Raw genomic sequence first — 12,437 nt, 5'->3', positions numbered from 1 at the left:
TATGCTAAACTTTTTTGATGGTAAAAATATGTTGATTTTCCTAATAATCTAAGATATTATATTTTAGATTAAATTAAAATATGATATTTTCAATTAATTAATTTTAGTTTTAAATGTACTATATTTACCAGTACTATGAAACTATTTTAAATATATTTTTTATTACAATATTTATTTCTCAAAAATGTTTAGTGTAACAAGACCATTAAATTAGAGTTAATGTTGTAAATTAAACTATTTTTTATCTATCACAACCGCTTAATTGGTGCAAAGAAAAATTTTACTGTGATAATATTTGACATTTACACAATATTACGAATTGTAAACTCACAATTATGTGAATATTGTTTTTTGTTAAAAAAACATACATGACTTTTCTATATCATTTTATATTACGGTGATATGGATTAATGTCAACATGTAAAATACAAATGCGGTTGTTAAAAATAATCTGTATTAAAATTGTTATATAAAATCTGAATAAATGTACTTTTAAGTAAATGATTAATTTTATTTAATACTCGATTTGTAAAATTTCCTCGGAAAATGCTTATACTACCAAAATTATGATTTCTACAAATTTTAGGAGCCAATTCTCGAAAAAATAGAAATGTATCGGTAACACTATGTTGCGGGTCTATTTTCGTATGAGTTGGTAGTAACAAACTGTTCAAAAATCGAAATTGAAAATTTTTGCATATCTATACGTTTCAAAGGTTTCTGAACAATTTGGCATACCTTAGAAAAACTGGATGAATGTGTGTGTGCGTTATATATTATATACTGCCCATACATACACACACACGCACACACACACACACACACACATACATCCATTTTTTCTAAGGTATGCCAAAATATTCAGAAACCTTTGAAACGTCGAGAAATGCAAAAATTTTCATTTTCGATTTTTTTGCGATTACTATAACTTGCCCTACGGGAAGTTAATAAAGAAAACTTTTTTTTTTCAAAAAAAAATTTTTTTTTCAAAAAAAAGTAATTTTTTTCAAGTTTATAGTTTCTCAAAAATCTAATTTTTTCGAAGTAAAATTTTTTCAAAAATGTTAATCGTTTTCAAAAAAATAATAATTTTTGGTACGGGAAGTTCCAGCAATATGCCTTAAGGCACGATGCCATGCGCCCCACTAGTTTTATTATTTATTAGATAAAATACTATTTTTTCATATTTTTTTGTTTATTTATTGATATAATATTTTCATATCTCAGTCAGATAGAGGTCTGATTATGAAACAATTTTCATATTTTATATATACATATCATTTGTCTATTTCATAATACAATAATATAATATTTATTATAATTAAAACATCTTCAAATATCTACTCAATCAAAATTTTGTTTTCGTTGTCAAAATTTCAAGTCAATATGACAATGTAAAATCAAATTTTTCATCACCTGCCCTAATTTTTATTTCAGGTTATCATTTACACTCAAATTCTATATAAATCGTTAACTATGTTTCAAAAAATAAAAATGTAGACGCAACCAAAAAATATTCGACAAAAAATATCAAAATTCAAAATTCTTATTATTCAATCATGAAATCTACTGCAAACCCTTTAATCCTTCATCATGCCCTTGTATCCCAAGATAACTTTACTTATGCTGTCATATCCAGTCTTAAACAACTTTATAGAAACGTTAAAAGAAACCGCAGGTGTAAAAGATAATTCTGCTGGTACTGAAGAGGAATGTGCACGATTTGATCCTCAGACTGTTGTTTTGGATCAAGGTATTCTGAGAGGTACTTGTTTTTGCAATGGAAGTACTAGTAAATACAGAGCTTTTATGGGGATTCCGTATGCCAAGCCACCCGTTGGAGAACTAAGATTTCAGGTAAGTAATCGATACCGACGATTTCTTAATTTTTACGGGACAGATTTGCTTGAAATTTTTACACCCGTTTCTTTATAGACTTCTCATCAGTATGAACTTCGCTCATACCCAATTTCAGATTTTTACCATTTTGAGAAAAATCATATGTATCAAAAAAAGTTGTAACTTTTTTTCAGGCAGTTTCTATTTAGTTAAAATAATTTTGTAACTTGTCCATAGTGTACACGAATGCAATTATTCTAGATTTTTTTTAAACTTCCCAAAGGAAAAGTTTATGTTTCCATAAAAAAATCCGAGTTTTCATTATAGACTTCTCATCAGTAGAAACTTCACTCATTCTCAAATTCAGATATTTACCATTTTAAAAAAAATCAATTATATCAAAAAAAAGTTGTAGTTTTTTCACAGTCGCTAGTTAGTGAAAACAATGTTATTAACTCGTCCATAGTATTTACAAATGCGACATTATCCTATATCAATATTTGTTTTAATTCCCGAAGGAGATGTTTGTTTTCATATAAAAATCGATTCGCTAATTTAATGTTTTCTCGACGTTTCTAGCCATTCTGAATCAATGAGACCCAATTTGGAAAAAGTATGTGTGTGTATGGTAACAGATTTTTTACCTTGAATCGACATTTTCTCAAAAACGGCTTGACCGCTTTGTTTAGTAAAATGACCATTCGGTTTGAATGGCCAAAAAATGTGTTTGTTGAGATAGGTTCAAAGTGTTTAAGAAGTTCGTGATCTATCTGGATGCTGCCGAACTCTATTGAACACTTGCACTTTGCCGAAGGACCAGATATATTTAGTTGTTGGCTATATCAGACCGTTTGAATAAAAATAAAAGATGTTGAATAACTGTTTGATTATTGTGTATTTAAAATATTAAGATTTATAGATGATTAGATAGAGGTTTGAATTAGATGTTTTGGATTTGAGTGTTAATTTACGACTGCTCTTAACTGTATGAAATTTAAGTTGATACTAAATTATGTAGATTTTATAATTTTATATATTTTTCTGATTGGCCCATTTTGTGGAGTTAAGGACACCCCATTACAATTTTGGAACCAATCAGTGGTTATTACATTTATCAATCGATCAGGTATTGGTTGATAAATTGCATGATACGAAGAATTTAAACTTGATACAGGTAGTGCGAATTTCTTGGAAATATAAGGATTATAGGATGATGTAGTTAGGGACAGGTGATAAAAATTCTAGGAAAAATGGATTACTGAATTTGCGACAGGACGCGTAACAATGAAAGGGTTTATTGTCGCTATCCTGCATGGAGATAATAAAATATTATAATTATACCAGGGTTGGGGGTGACGCGTTAACATGCCCCCGGACTTAAAAAATTATGAGGAATTAATTATGAATATTTTTTTAACGTTGCTTAATCCTAGTTTTATAATTGCTTGTAACAATGTTAATGTTTTGAAAGTTTATAGATAGCACATGACATTTGATGATAATATTGATAATAGATTGATTAATGAATGATAATGATTATGGATATAATGTTAGCTTATTCACGGACACTTTACTAAAGTCTTTAAAATTGTCCAAATGTTCAAAATGATTGTACTGACACTTCACTAGAGTCGTTAAAATGCCTAAATGTTTCGCATGATTATTGATAATAGACACTTCACCACACTATAATTATTTAATGTTTCAGATAGTTTTTGATTATTCGGTAATACACAAATTGTTTTTTATGTTTAATATTGATCATTTTCACTGTTTCACAATGTAATCACACAAAAGTTAGTTATTAGATTTTACAATGTCTTTGTTTAATTTTGCTTTTACCACTCGAATGATGATGCCGTCCTTAGGGTGCAGATTTGTGATAATGCCTAATCGCGGTCGTAGTGGTTTTAGAATTTAATCGAGGAATAGTACCATACTACCGAATTTAGCTTACAATAAGTTTTAATGCATTTTTGTGCGTTTTCTTGCACAACCGCTTCTGATGATGTTGCCTTGTTCTCTGATGAAGTTGATAGCTGTTGATAGTTGTCAGAGATTTCAAGCACGCATGGATTTAGGATTGATGTTGGTGGTTTGTCAATTAGGAAATGATAGGGGTTTGAAGGATTGTAATTATTTGGATTGGAACCTTGTAAAGATAATAGTCTAAAATTCAATATTGTTTCAATCTGTGTTAATAATTCGCGAGATTTGCTAGAGTTTGCGGTAAATTGTTTTAAAGCTAATATAAAAGATTCCGCGATCAAATCGTATATTACTTCGATGTCGATAGCTTTGGTGACAAAACACACGAACCAATATGTATACGCTTTATACTTTTTATGGACAAAGCTATGGCGATCTCTTAATATCATAAGATTGAATATTTGCACTGTTGCAGCTAAGATTGATTTTTTATTAATTGTTTGATTTATAGTGATATTTTTGGAATTAAATTCAAACCCTGTCTTGGCTAAAGTTGTAATTGTTTTATCGCTGATATTAAGCCAAGTATTCTGATAGTTAGCATTAGAATAATTTACGTTGTACTTTGCTTGATTATGTTTAGTAGTTAGATTTTGTTTATTTAAAATAAGTTTTTCTGTTGCATTGACTTTAGTTGATAAGTCAACGTCACAGAAGATGTTTTTAATAGTATCGCTTTTTGGATTTTGAGTAAGATTCTTATTTGTTACTTGTTTTATTTGATTATTGAATTTTAATAATGGTGCTGAGGTAGTGTCTCTTATTACCGTATTTGATTCAATGTTGTTGTTAGGTTCAAGATGTTCAGCGTTATAATTAGCTTGATTTAAGTTAATTGTTAGAATTTGTTTATTTAAAACTAGTTCTTCTGTCGTATTAGCTTTAGTTGATAAGTTATGATTACAGAAGACGTTTTTAATAATATTGCTTTTTGGATATTGAGTAATATTCTCATTTGTTAATTGTTTTGTTATTTGATTATTAGAATCTAATAATAGTACCGAGGTAGTTCCCCTTTTTTCCGTATGTGATTTAATGACGTTTATAGTTTCAAGATGCGCAACGTTTTTAGATTTATTATTATTAGATTCATTGAAAATTCTTGATTCAGATGGAATCGAAATATAGTTGTTTGATGTTTTTATATGATTGTTTACTATAATAGTTTTACTTTCGTACCGCGATTTTAGCAATTCCCAAACATTTATATAGTTGTCCGCGGTAGCAGGTAAGGAATCGATTATGTTACCTGCTTCGCCTTTCAAGCAAGATTTTAGGTAAGAATATTTTTGAGAATTGCTAATATTTGGGTCAATATGAATTGTATAGAATGAATTATAGAACTGTAACCAGTTAATATCTGTACCGTCGAAATGAGGTAAATTAATTACAGCAAATTTATTATTGTTTGTTTGATATGATTTGTCACCAAGGCTACTATTTGAGCTAGGATCTGTTTTAAATGTTTTAATAATTGTTATTAAAATTACACAGCATTTAGTATAAGTATCATTGAAATCGTAAAATTCTGTATCTATCAAAAAGTCAATGTACTCTTCGTCATCAAAATGATTTGCAATTTGAATTAATATTTCTTGAAAAGTATCTAAAGAAGGTTTTAGTATTTCTAATATTTGTTTAAGCTCTGATATATCTAACTTGCTACTCTCATTTTCTCTTATTCTTTTACAAAAGCTATGGATTTGCGTCAAACGAAATTTCATAAACTCTTTTTTGATATTTAAATTTTCTAAAGAATCCATATTAACACAGATCTACTACGCAAAATTCAAATAACGATAGGTAAAGATAATGAATAGGAAGGATTAAGAAAAAGGAGTGCTTAAATTAGACTGACCTTTGTTGTCGGCATTCCGTGTCCTCGCTTGATGTTAAGCTGATTTGGATTCAGCTGTTGTTTCCTTGATAATGCGCTGCAGTCCTTGATAATTATGCTTCTTGTTGTTTCACGATAATACACAAGGCACTTACACTGAGATTTATTGTTAATGTTGATGTTAGTTTGATTTAATTGTTTGAATTGTTGTTGATATAATCGTTGTTTAAATTTGATTTTAGATTAACGTTCATGCGATGCAATGTATTATGTTAAAAGATGATTTAACTAATTACACTGTGCACTATAAGTTTTAGATTTCAGATTAATGTTCATGCGATGCAATGTATTATGTTAAAAGATGATTTAACTAATTTCACTGTGCACTATAAGTTTTAGATTTTAGATTAATATTCATGCGATGCAATGCATTATGTTAAAAGATGATTTAACTAATTACACTGTGCACTATAAGTTTTAGATTTTAGATTTTAGATTAATATTCATGCGATGCAGTGCATTATGTTAAAAGATGATTTAACTAATTACACTGTGCACTATGAGTTTTAGATTTTAGATTTTAGATAAAGGTTTTTAACTTAATATGCGATGCAATGTATTACACTAGAAGATGAAGATTTAAATAATACACTGTGCACTAAGTTTTAGATTTTAGATTTTAGATAAAGGTTTTTAACTTAATATGCGATGCAGTATATCACGCTAGACGATGAAGATTTAAATAATACACTGTGCACTAAGTTTTAGGTTTAGATTGTTTCTTTCACTTTCACTGGTTGATCCGGTTCGAATAGGACCAAAAAATGTTTAGTAAAATGACCATTCGGTTTGAATGGCCAAAAAATGTGTTTGTTGAGATAGGTTCAAAGTGTTTAAGAAGTTCGTGATCTATCTGGATGCTGCCGAACTCTATTGAACACTTGCACTTTGCCGAAGGACCAGATATATTTAGTTGTTGGCTATATCAGACCGTTTGAATAAAAATAAAAGATGTTGAATAACTGTTTGATTATTGTGTATTTAAAATATTAAGATTTATAGATGATTAGATAGAGGTTTGAATTAGATGTTTTGGATTTGAGTGTTAATTTACGACTGCTCTTAACTGTATGAAATTTAAGTTGATACTAAATTATGTAGATTTTATAATTTTATATATTTTTCTGATTGGCCCATTTTGTGGAGTTAAGGACACCCCATTACAATTTTGGAACCAATCAGTGGTTATTACATTTATCAATCGATCAGGTATTGGTTGATAAATTGCATGATACGAAGAATTTAAACTTGATACAGGTAGTGCGAATTTCTTGGAAATATAAGGATTATAGGATGATGTAGTTAGGGACAGGTGATAAAAATTCTAGGAAAAATGGATTACTGAATTTGCGACAGGACGCGTAACAATGAAAGGGTTTATTGTCGCTATCCTGCATGGAGATAATAAAATATTATAATTATACCAGGGTTGGGGGTGACGCGTTAACACGCTTTCAGGAATTTAAAAAACATTCGACGTAACTCGATAAGATCTATTGTTTCTCAGTTTTGTGCTACGATCGGCTAAGCCGTTTCTTCGTAAATAGCAGAAAAGTGGAAAATTTTTAGTCGACGTTTTAGCCTGCAATTTTAAATCGATTTTAAAAATTCAAAAACTGTTAGAAAGATATTGGTTGAGAAGCGACCTGATTAGTTTTTGGAAAGATCGACCGAGTAATTACCTGTTGAAAAAAAAATCTGCCGATTCTTATAAAACTTTTTTCCACGATTGATATCATGGTCTTATAGAACATACTAAAATATTACGTCCCTACAGCAAGTACTTTAATTCTAAAAATTCATCAAAGCTTGAAAAAACATCATAGTCAAAAATTGTGTCAAAAGTTGCTTCTGTGTTGAAAATTTTATCTAAATATCTAAATCCCTATTTCGATTGATTTAGTCAATTATTATACCTATCGGGAAGTTTTTGCAACTTGCCTTAAGGCAAAATACCATTTTCAACTAGTTTTTTTTGGATTATTTGGAAGGCTAAAATCATGGGTATGGTCACTCGTCAATTTTTTTTATAATTCCAAGTTTTTTGAATTTTTGACTGTTTGTAAGTTCCATTTTTCTAAATAACCAAAACAAATAACAAGCTAAATGTAGTTGGTTTCTTTAAATATTATATCTCACAAAGTAAAGAAAAGACCTATATATACAAATTCAGGAAACTTGATCAATAATATATGTTTCCAAATGAAAATAGCCCCTCCATCAATCAAATTAAAAAGTATATAAATATATTCTCATTATAAAAATATATCAAATATAAACGTCAGATGGCTTTCTAAAAAGTATCAAAAAGGAAAAGTTACATCAGTTGTTTCTAATAAAAATAAGACTTTTTTTTCTTAAGAAATGAACATATAATATATATTAACTCTAACTATCTAACCACAACATAAATCTAACCACATATAAGTTCTCCTTTTAAATCCCAGAATTATGCAATTCCAATTTCTATATCAAGTGTACGTACTATGCAAAATTAAAAAATTGAAATTAATTTATCAAATCTAAGGTATACAATCATTTTTCAAATTTATAGAACTTTAAACAAAATCATATACGTTGACCCAAACATCCTTTTAGTAAAGGATATCATCAAGATGGGTAATTTCTCATTTTTCAATTCATTTCATTTTTATATAACTTCAAACAAAATCATATACGTTGACCCGAACATCCTTTTAGTAAAGGATATCATCAAGAAGAGTAATTTCTTATTTTTCTATGGCTTATTTTCCCAATATATCGTCTAAAAGAAACTTCAACAAAAAACTGCATATTGACTTAAGATAAAAAATTGAATCGCATAGGCAATTACAAACTACTCAATCGAACAACTCCTACAATTTCCTTCTTTATTTTGTTTAATTTTATTTACGTTTAATTTAGCTTTACAACTTAAAAAATCCAGCAAATTACTTAAAAAAATACTGTTTTTTGAAAACTGGCTATAAAAAATCCATCTATCTTTTTCCAATGCTTGCTACTGAGTAACCTCTTAGAATTAGATGTTAATTTTCCATGTGTTTCCAAAGAAATTAAAAAAAATCTTTTTCCAAAATCAGCCTCCACAACCAGTTGAAAACCGTTGTTGTGAGCAATGGGCAACTAAACTGGGAAACAATGCAGTTCAACAATGCAATAGTTTATTCCAAACATACACAGGTAAATAAAATCATATACAATAAAAAAATTTCATATCAGTATTTATTAGTCATTCATTTTTTGCACGCTTTTCCATATTATCTTTATTTTATTTTTACGAACAAGTATTTTTTTCACTGGCGACCATTTTATTAACTTCCAAGAACTTTTACCAGATTTCTTCAACAAAATAACATTATAATTATGATTTAATTTTTATGAAAAGGACTTAAACTAAATCCCTTTCAAGGAGATGAAGATTGCCTCTACTTGAACGTTTACACTCCTTTGGTTACTGAAGAAAATAAGGACACAAAATATCCTGTAATGTTCTGGATTCATGGCGGAGCTTTCAATACAGGATCTGGTGATTGGGAATATTATGGTCCTGATTATCTCGTCAAACAGGACGTTATTGTAGTCACCATCAATTATCGTCTCGGAGTTTTCGGATTTCTTTTGTGCACCTGAATGGGGAATTTACGGAAACATGGGGTTGAAAGATCAGGTAGGAAAAAAACAACCAAATGTAACTGAAATTCGTGAAAATTAACTATAAAAGTTTACCGGTTTATAGCGAGAAGCCCTCCGTTGGGTAAACAAAAATATCGAAAAATTCGGTGGAGACAAAGAAAATGTAACTATATTTGGAGAATCTGCAGGAGCAGCCAGTGTACATTATTTGATGATGGATAAATCTACGAATGATTTGTATCAAAAAGCTATTTTGCAAAGCGGAACTGCACTAAATCCTTGGGCAATCCAATTCGAACCCCAAAAGGTACCAGATAGTATAACTACAAATATAACTAGTTGGTATTGGTATTTTGCCTTGGGGAAAGTTACATGAACTTCCCGATATGTGCAAATAATCAACTTAATCAACAAATAATAAATTAATTTATGAGTGATCAAAAGTATTCCGAGTGGATTTATTACACGTCATTGAAAACGAACGATCACGTTAACTTGGAGTATTTTCTAAAAGCAAATTTTCAAAATTCAATAATTTTTGTAATTGAACCAGTTTCCGTAGAACTTTAATGGTTTAGTATGCTCATTAAGACCAAGTACTCTATCGTTACCATGTAAATCGTCTAATTTTAATTTTAACAAACCTAAAAAAGAACTACTCATTTTCTCAAACATTGATGAATTTTTAAAATTAAACTACTTGCCGTAAGGCTGCAATATTTTAGTAAGTTCTGTAAGACCATGATATATATCGTCAAAAAAAGTACCATAAAAATCGGCTTAATTTTTTTTTTCAACAGTTAAATACAAGAAAATGGCTCGGTAGATTTTCACCTAAAACTAATCAGTATCATTCCCAACTAATATCTTTCAAACAGTTTTTGATTTTTTTAAATCGATTCGGTACTATGAGCTTGAACGTGGACAAAAAGTTTAATACTTTTTTCTCAAATTACAAAGAAACGGCTCTGCCAATCGCCGCCAAAACTGAGAAAAGATAATCCCCATCAAGATACATCGATTGGCTTTTAAATTTTTGAAATCAGTTAAGGCGTTTTTGAGCAAACGTCGATGAAACTTCTAATTTTGATAAACGCCAAAAAACGATACTAATTTTTACAAACTTTGAAGAATTTTTAAAATTAAACGACTTGTCGTAGGATCGTAATATTTTAGTATAATCTATAAGACTATGATATCTACAGTCAAAAAAAATCATAAAAATCGTCGAAAAAAGTTTTTTCAACACTTTCATACAAGAAAACTGCCCAGTGGATCAGAAATTCGGAATTGCGGGCTAAAACGTAGACGAAAAATATTTCACTTTTTTGCGATTTACAAAGAAACGGCTCGGCCAATCGTTGCACAAAATTGAGAAACACTAGTCCTCATCAAGATACATCGAAAGACAAAAAATCTGTTCACACACACACACATACATACTTTTTCCAAATTTGGTCTCATTCGATTCAGAATGGCTTGAAACGTCGAGAAAACATAAAATTAGCGAATCTGATTTTTTGATGAATCCATAAACTTCTCCTTCGGGAAGGTAAAACTATGCTTGTTTACTACAAAGTTTTATTCAAGTATTCTTCCAGAATTTGGAAAAACTTCAAGAATCCCTAAAAACTTGCTCAAAAGAAGATTTGCTAAATGTCGACTCCAGAACCCTGCTTTCAGCATCTTTATCCGACGTTCCTGATAGAGAAGACATCAGACGAGCCACAGAACCAGTTTTCAAACCAGTAATAGAAGAAAAATGTGAAGCAAATCCTGATCCTATAATAACTGAATCAGTTTTAAAACTGATGCAGGAAGAAGGATTACCAGAAAAAGATGTAATAATTGGTTTCAACAACATGGAAGGACTTTTTGCTTTGACACGAGTGGATGCTGATTGTCACGAAGTTGAAAAGACTTTAAGAGATCCTGAACGAGTTATACCGCGAGATGCATTTATTTGGGAAAATCCTTTAGGCCAAGATCAAGCCAAAATTGTAAAAGAACTATGTGAAACTTATGTAGAACATTTTTATAACGATGATGATCCTGATGATAGACTAGGAGCGTATATTCATCTCATGGGAGACGCTTGGTTTTTAAATGGAATTTATAGGACACTCAAACATGGCTTTGATTACAAAAGGAAAAGTAAATTATATTTATACATGCTGTCGGATGATAGTTACAGTATTCATAAAAAATATGCTCTGAAAAACTGGAACCATTTGCGTGGAGTGGCTCATACTGATGATTTGGGTTATTTGTTCAAAATGTCACCAATTTTGTATCTGTTTTCTTGGCCTTTGAATATTCCGACTGATGAAACTGCTCAAAGGACTCACAATAGAATGGTAGTTATGTGGACGAACTTTGCTAAAACAGGGTAAGATGATATGACATATATTTATAAATTCATTTATTATTGTTCAATTTATGAATTATCTATTTCCAGTAATCCCATGAAATCCGAATTAGTGCAAAGATATAGAATCATCGATGCTTTAGCAGGATACACATGGGACCCTTGTGACAGTTTGGATCCTAAATATTTAGAAATAGGAAGACGAGACTTTGGAATGAGACATTTTTCAGAAATTTATCGCATGTGTATTTGGGATAGGATTTTTGAAACGGGAATAAAAATAGTTCAATGAAATCGACAAATAAACAAGTTGCAGAGAAGGCCATTGAAAAATATTCCAAAATGTTGCAATTCAAGTAAATCTAAAATGTAATATTTTGTAAAAATGATTAATAATAAATCGTATCGCTGCAGTAGTAATTGGAATTTGAAAAAAACATTCTTAAACTTTTTTTTGGACATTCTCAAATGCTCAATACTAAATTCGTAATATTAGAGGAAGTAATAACAATGAATCTAATTAAGGTTAAATTAAAATAAGCTAGTGAGGCATAACACCGTTATGCAAATTGCTGGAACTTCCGTACGTACCTAATGGAACATTTGTGGAATATCTAAGGTTTTCAAATAGATTATTATAAATAATGTAACTTTCGTTACTCGTATTTTGTAGACGAAATGTAAGAGAATTTGACGACGACGTGATATATT

At 29.7% G+C, this 12,437-nt stretch overlaps 1 pseudogene; it reads left to right on the top strand.

Annotated features, from left to right (window-relative positions):
* The first annotated feature begins 1,593 nt into the window (after positions 1 to 1,593).
* LOC113386691 lies at positions 1,594 to 12,018 on the top strand (annotated as a pseudogene).
* Positions 12,019 to 12,437: the final 419 nt, after the last annotated feature.

This window comes from Ctenocephalides felis, unplaced genomic scaffold, assembly GCF_003426905.1.
Source record: "Ctenocephalides felis isolate EL2017-DRISC unplaced genomic scaffold, ASM342690v1 CF-g0.4_SCAFFOLD_03571, whole genome shotgun sequence".
Taxonomy (NCBI): Eukaryota; Metazoa; Arthropoda; class Insecta; order Siphonaptera; family Pulicidae; genus Ctenocephalides; species Ctenocephalides felis.
Note: the sequence above shows the minus strand (reverse complement) of the source record. Positions and strands in the feature narration are given on the sequence as shown.